Source organism: Physeter macrocephalus, chromosome 6 (genome assembly GCF_002837175.3).
Source record: "Physeter macrocephalus isolate SW-GA chromosome 6, ASM283717v5, whole genome shotgun sequence".
Classification (NCBI taxonomy): Eukaryota; Metazoa; Chordata; class Mammalia; order Artiodactyla; family Physeteridae; genus Physeter; species Physeter macrocephalus.
In genome coordinates, this window is record NC_041219.1 from 22,485,935 (window position 1) to 22,493,176 (window position 7,242).

Genomic DNA, 7,242 nt, shown 5'->3' on the forward strand with positions numbered 1-7,242 from the left:
ACGAACCCGTATCCCCTGCATCGGCAGGCGGACTCTCAACCACTGCGCCACCAGGGAAACCCTGAAGTTTACTTTTGAAAACAATAGATTTCTTTCCAAACCGTTCAGTAGAAATAGCTCAGTAGAAAATAAAAACAGATATACTGATTTTGTAAGATACGTTTAAAGACATTCATCAGATTTGTAGGAATTATAATTTTGTCTAGTCCTTTACTGAAAGATGATATGTCAAACACTGTTCATTAACGTTTTTTTAAACCATGCTGTACATTATATCCCCAGAAATTATATATCTTTTAAATGAAAGTTTGTACCTGTTGACGGATCTGTTTGTTTCTATGAATTCGGTTTTTTTAGATCCCACATATAAACGAGATCACACAGTATTTGTCCTTCTCTGTCTGGCATTTCACCTAGCGTAATGCCCTCATGGTCCACCCGTGTTGTCATGGTGGTACAGATGGTAAGATTTCTTTTTTGTGGCTGAATAATATTCCATTGTGTGTATATACTACAGTTTCTTTATCCTTTCATCCATCGATTTATACTAAGGTTGTTTCTATGGGTTGGCTATTGTAAATAATGCTGAATGAATATCACTTCAAAATAGTGATTTTGTTTTCTTCAGATATATACCCAGAAGTGGAATTTCTGGATAGTATGGTAGTTCTGTTTTTAATTTTTTGAGGAACCCCATACTGTTTTCTGTGATGGCTGCATCAATTTACGTTCTCACCAACAGTGCACAAGTGTTCCCTTTTCTCCACATCCTTGCTGCCAATGCTTGTTATCTCTTTTTGATGGTGGCCATTCTTAGCAGGTGTAAAGTAATTGATAATCTCATTGTAATTTTGATTTGCATTTCACTGATGATTAGTGATGGTGAGCACCTTTCATGTGCCTGTCGGCCATTACGTATCTTCTTGGGAAGAAGTTCCTGTGCCCATTTTTTAATCAGATTTTTTTTTTTTCTATTCAGTTGTTAAGAGTTCTTTATATATTTTGGATATTAACCTGTTTTCATATATATATTTTTGCAAATATTTCCCCTCATTCCATAGGTTGCCTCTTCATTTTGTTGGTTTCCTTTTTTGTGCAGAAGCTTTTTAGTTTGACATAGGCCCACTTATTTATTTTTGCTTTTGTTGCCTTTGCTTTTGGTTTCAAATCCAAAGAAATCATTGCCAAGACCAGTGTCAGGGAGCTTACCCCCTTGTTTTCCACCAGGAGGTTTATGGTTTTAGGTCTTACATTCAATTCTTTAATCCACTTTGAGTTGATTTTTGTGAGTGGTATAAAATAGGGGTTCAGTTTATTCTTTTGCATGTGGTTCTCCAGTTTTCCCAACACTATTTATTAAAGAGACTATTCTTTCCCCATTGTATATTCTTGGTTCCTTTGTTTATTTCTGGCCTCCCTATTCTGTTCTGTTGATCTGTGTGTTTGTTTTTATGCTAGCTGCAAACTGTTTTGATTACTATAGCTTTTTCATTATTTAATCTTCATAACAATCCAATGAAATAGCTGCTTAATTTGTCCTCATTTTCCAGCTAAGTTAAGAAAGCAGTTTGGAAAGGTTAAATACTCTGCTCAAACTTAAATAGTATGATGGAACACGAATCTTCCTGGCTAAAGGATATGTTCATAACTGCTATATTGCCTTCTCAAGCATGCTGGGAACCAGTACTTGTAAAGTGCTTATTCTTCAGTCTTATATGTTCATAACTGCTATATTGCCTTCTCAAGCATGCTGGGAACCAGTACTTGTAAAGTGCTTATTCTTCAGTCTTACAATCTATATTAAATATCCTCATATTCTAATTATGTAACTTTGATTACTCAAGAATTTGAATTAGATATTCTTTATGTTCATTGTGGGTTTTTTTGTTTGTTTGTTTGTTTTTTGACTACACTGCACAGCTTGTGAGATCTTAGTTCCCCAACCAGGGATCGAACCCACGCCCTCGGCTCTGAGCGTGCGAAGTCCTATCACTGGACCACCAGGGAATTCCCACAGTCAGTGTTTTTAATTCATAATTTAGCAAGGGAAGGCAGAGATGAAAGCTAATGTTTCTGGAGCACATATTATGTCATTTACTATGCTCAAAATTGCATATTTATTTTTGTAGTAGTAATTTGTTATTTTTATTGCAACACCTTATTTTTCTTCTTGTTTTTTCATTCATTACAACTGTTATTTTCTATTTATTTATTTATTAGTTTCGTTTTGTCTGTGTTGGTCTTTTCTACCCTTACTTCCTTCACCTTCTTATTCACATTTATATTCTCAGGAACTGAAGGTACCTGGCATAATGGCAAGTTTTATTTCCATTTTTCTGAAGTGAAAACAGGTTCTGAGAACCTAAGCAATTTCATAATAATTAATGAAGCTAAGATTGTAAGCCAGGTCTCAATTACAGTCCCGACTAAGTGCAAAATCTTGCTTAAATTTTATTAGTTAACTCATTCTAATAATATTTTGGGGCTTATACACTGTGCTAGACACCAGGGATGCAGTAGGAAACAAGTTAGCTAGGGTCTAGGCTCTAATGCACCAAAATATGTTTGTACCTAACTGTTAACTAAGAAATTTAACTCAAGTTCTAGTTCAGTTGCTCACTATATAATTTTGAGGAAAATCACTAAAACCCACTATTATTTTTCATGAAGTTTTCTGAATCATTCAGTTTTCACCAAGGGAAATTATCTGACAATTTTATAAATGGCTTTACTACAGGAACGCTTGCCTGAATCTGCCTTCTTTCATCTCTGTTGTTTTATGAGCAGTTTTATCTGACCAAAATCACTTCACAAGAAAGACTTGCCTTTTAAAAGTCTACAAACAATAAATGCTGGAGAGGGTGTGGAGAAAAGGGAACCCTCTTACACTGTTGGTGGGAATGTAAATTGATACAGCCACTATGGAGAACAGTGTGGAGGTTCCTTAAAAAACTAAAAATAGATCTACCATATGACCCAGCAATCCCACTACTGGGCCTATACCCTGAGAAAACCATAATTCAAAAAGAGTCATGTACCACAATGTTCATTGAAGCACTATTTACAATAGCCAGGACATGGAACATGTACCACAATGTTCATTGCAGCACTATTTACAATAGCCAGGACTGGAAGCAACCTAAGTGCCATTGAGAGATGAATGGATAAAGAAGATGTGGCCCATATATACAATGGAATATTGCTCAGCCATAAAACGAAACGAAATTGAGTTATTTGTAGTGAGGTGGATGGACCTAGAGTCTGTCATACAGAGTGAAGTAAGTCAGAAAGAGAAAAACAAATACCTTATAACACATATATATGGAATCTAAAAAAAAAAAATGTCATGAAGACTTTACTGGTAGGACGGGAATAAAACACAGACCTATTAGGGGATCTACCAAATGTAAAATAGATAGCTAGTGGGAAGCAGCCGCATAGCACAGGGAGATCAGCTCGGTGCTTTGTGACCACCTAGAGGGGTGGGATATGGAGGGTGGGAGGGAGATGCAAGAGGAGGGGATATGGGGATATATGTATATGAGTAGCTGATTCACTTTATGATACAGCAGAAACTAACACACCATTGTAAAGCAATAATACTCCAGTAAAGATGTTAAAAAAAAAAAAACTTGCCTTTTTGGGCTTCCCTGGTGGCGCAGTGGTTGAGAGTCCGCCTGCCGATGCAGGGGACGCGCGTTCGTGCCCCGATCCGGGAAGATCCTACATGCCGCCGCAGAGCGGCTGGGCCTGTGACCCATGGCCGCTGAGCCTGCGCGTCCGGAGCCTGTGCTCCGCAACGGGAGAGGCCACAGCAGTGGGAGGCCCGCGTACCGCAAAAAAAAAAACAAAAAAAACTTGCCTTTTATAATTGCTACCTCTGTTCTATGTACCAATCAACCTATATTCCAAATGTTAATCTCCATTCCTTTTATGCTGTCTTATCAAGAAAATGAATGGTAGCTTACTTTTCCAGCTTCTAACATAAAGCATAGCTGTGAGAAATTTAGTCTCCACTGTGTACAGAAAATGTTTTGTTTTGCCTTGTTCTCATGGAGAGGAATCAGTGTGCAGCAAGCAAGTACTTGTCTTCTCCCAACCTGAGGAGACTGGAAGGATTAGTAGGAGTCAGTGTGAATACAGACTTTGCAAACTATGCAAGCCAAAGTTTTACTTATTGAAAAAGATATAATCATGAAATTATTGAGCTGAGAAGACTATCCTTTCCAGACTAAATATTCCCAGATTTCATATAAAATTTTCCTATAGGCTTGTTTTTTCCATAATTGTACTGTGGGAGTATTAGGAAAACTGAGCATTCAGTACAATTTTGTTGAAGGAATTATATTGTTTTGTATGCCTGTAATGTGCTCATGAGTGGTCTTCAATTGCGTTTGGATTCTTTGCACATATATAGTGACATCCCATTTTGGTAAGCAAACATAAATCAATCATTCCATCTGCTCAAACTGTGCATCTGGGTGAATATGCTTCTGTGCCTAGAAGAAGAACTGGAAGTTCCCTCTCTTTGTTTGTTTGTGCTGCTCTAACACAATACCCTAGATTAGGTGGTTTATAAACAATAGGAATTTATTTCTCGCAGTTCTGAAGACTGGGAAGTCTAAGATCAAGGCATCAGGAGATTCAGTGTCCAGTGAGGAGCTGGTTCCTAGTGGGCATCTTTTCACTGTGTCATCACATGGCAGAGGGGGCAAGGGATCTCTCTCAGATCTCTTATATAAGGGCATTAATCCTATTCATGAGAGCTCCACCCTCATGACCTGATCACCTCCCGAAGGCCCCCGTACCTCCAAATGACATTACATTAGGCATTAGGATTTAACATGAATTTTGGGAGGACACAAACATCCACTCTATAGCATTCTCACAACTAACATTTAACTGCGATGTGTTACATTGTTACAATAATGGCCCCCAGTGAATTATGCTGCCCTCTATCTGTGTCCTTATGTAACCCTCTTCCTTTCCCCTAACTTCTTCCCTTGCAGGTGGTTTTTTCTGGACAAAACCTAAGATGACTCCACAACTAAGCTCATGACATGCATGAGAAGTAGCGCTCTCTCTCCCTTTCTCTCATAATATGCTTCCTTGGAGAACCTTCAAAAATAGTATTGTCTTGACTCTTTATAACCTCTCCCACATTGCTTCTGGGTTTACCTTGCTTGATTGATAGTAAAAAATATGCAGTAAGCAGAGACTTGAAAAGTGCTTGTCCGTTGGGATTTGCCCTCCAGCTCTCCTGACGACACCATTTAAGGAAGTTTAGGCTACCTATTAAAGGATATGACCCACAAGTAGCAGAGGCTAGCTTTCCAAGCTGAGACCCCTCCTACCCTTAGATATCCAGCTTTAATCAAACCAGATAACTAAGCATATATCAAATATATATCAAATAAAGGCATTTATATGAAAGGATGGACTTAGAGGATTTTGGAACTGGTGAATCCAAGAGTAGGCTGGCAGGCTAGAAACTCTTCAGCGGGACCTGATAATGCAGTCATGAGGAAGAGTTTCTTCTCAGGGAAACTTCAATTTTGCTTTAAAGGTGAGTCAACTGATTTGGATGAGTTCCATCCACATTATGGAGTATAATCTCCTTTACTGAAAATCATCAGACTATAGGTGTTAACCACATCTACAAAATACCTTCAGCACAACACCTAGATTAGTGTTTGAATACTACTATAGCCTAGGCAAGTTGACACATAAAACTAACCATAATGGTGGTAGTCATGAACAGTAAACATTTTGCGATGCCATCGACTCAGTGAAAATTAGCACCCCGTTGATAAATCTACTTGGTTCTGCTTAAACACCTCACCCATACCAAGTTTATAAAGGGCCAAGAAAATAGAATTTTAAAACATTACCCCAGGGAGCTTAATAATGAGAGAAAGGGAGAGAGCTACTTTTAGTGCATGCTCATTAGCTCAGCTGTGGACTCATCTGAAGTTCTGCCCCAAAAAGCCACTTGTGGGAGTAGAGCTTGGAGATAGGGGTGGTGGTTGCAAAGGGACCCAGCAAAGAAAAGCTGGATACCATCAGTTTCCAAGGAGGAAGTAGACATAAAGGGAATTTCAGGTGACAGTCCCTAATGATGTGGAGTTTGTCCCCAAAGAACCCTCAAACACCTATGAGATTCATCTTGAATATAGTGGTCAAGTACGCGCCTTTGCTTTCCTTCCTTTCTTCTCTCTCCATTCTGCTCTAACACTCTAGTGCTCAAAAATTATGTTTAACAAGAATGTAGGTAAAGAGAAGAATAAACTGTATCCTCATTCCATAACAACACACTTCCCCTACGCAGTGATCCCAAGCCTAGAGCAGAGGACAATGCCCAAAACTTAAATCGAGTTCAAGGTCTTGATTATTATGTTGGAGTTGAGTATTTCAATTACTGAATGAATTTGCTTTGCAACTTAAAGTGACTGCATTACTTTTTATTACTTAATTGTATTTAGAAATCTTGAGATCAGTCCAAGTTTCTTTAAGTAACATTTTGTAACATTGTGTTCTTTAAGCCTTTAAATTCAACGTACAAATATTATTCTGTTTATAAAGTAACATATCCCTTTTTAATGTATAACAAATAAATAATAATTGAAAGGACTGAATACCCTTAATCAGCTACATTTAAAACCTGATTAAGTTGCCTGAATTTAAAACTGCATTTAAAGTTTTAGTATATTCATTTTTATTCGAGGACTTCAGATGCCTAACTTAACAAGCAAAACTTCCTCAAACAACTTTTACAAAGCTAGTAAACTAAAGTTAAAACTGTAGCAACTCCCAAGGTCTTATAAAAATTTCAATATTTATTTGTAAACTTGTCTAAATTCTTAATATTTTTCAACTAAAAGCCTTAAATCCAAAAATTGCATGGTCAATAATTTAATATTATGTATGTTATATATATTATTATATAACATTGTATTTTAAATTACAGTTTTGAAGCTAATATATCAGAATCTCGAGTGTATGTTAATTACTCTGGTTTTTTTTTCCTTTTATTTCTTTTTCTTCTCTGATTGCTGTGGCTAGGACTTCCAAAACTATGTTGAATAACAGTGGCGAGAGTGGACATCCTTGTCTTATTCCTGATCTTAGAGGAAATGCTTTCAGTTTTTCACCATTGAGAATGATGTTTGCTGTGGGTTTGTCATATATGGCCTTTATTATGTTGAAGTAGGTTCCCTCTATGCCCACTTTCTGGAGAGTTTT

At 37.4% G+C, this 7,242-nt stretch overlaps 1 protein-coding gene across 3 annotated transcripts in view; it reads left to right on the forward strand.

Moving 5' to 3' along the window:
* The window catches only part of TMTC3 (transmembrane O-mannosyltransferase targeting cadherins 3), an 82,279-nt gene that overhangs the window by 1,133 nt on the left and 73,904 nt on the right, over positions 1 to 7,242 (forward strand). The window lies entirely within an intron of this gene.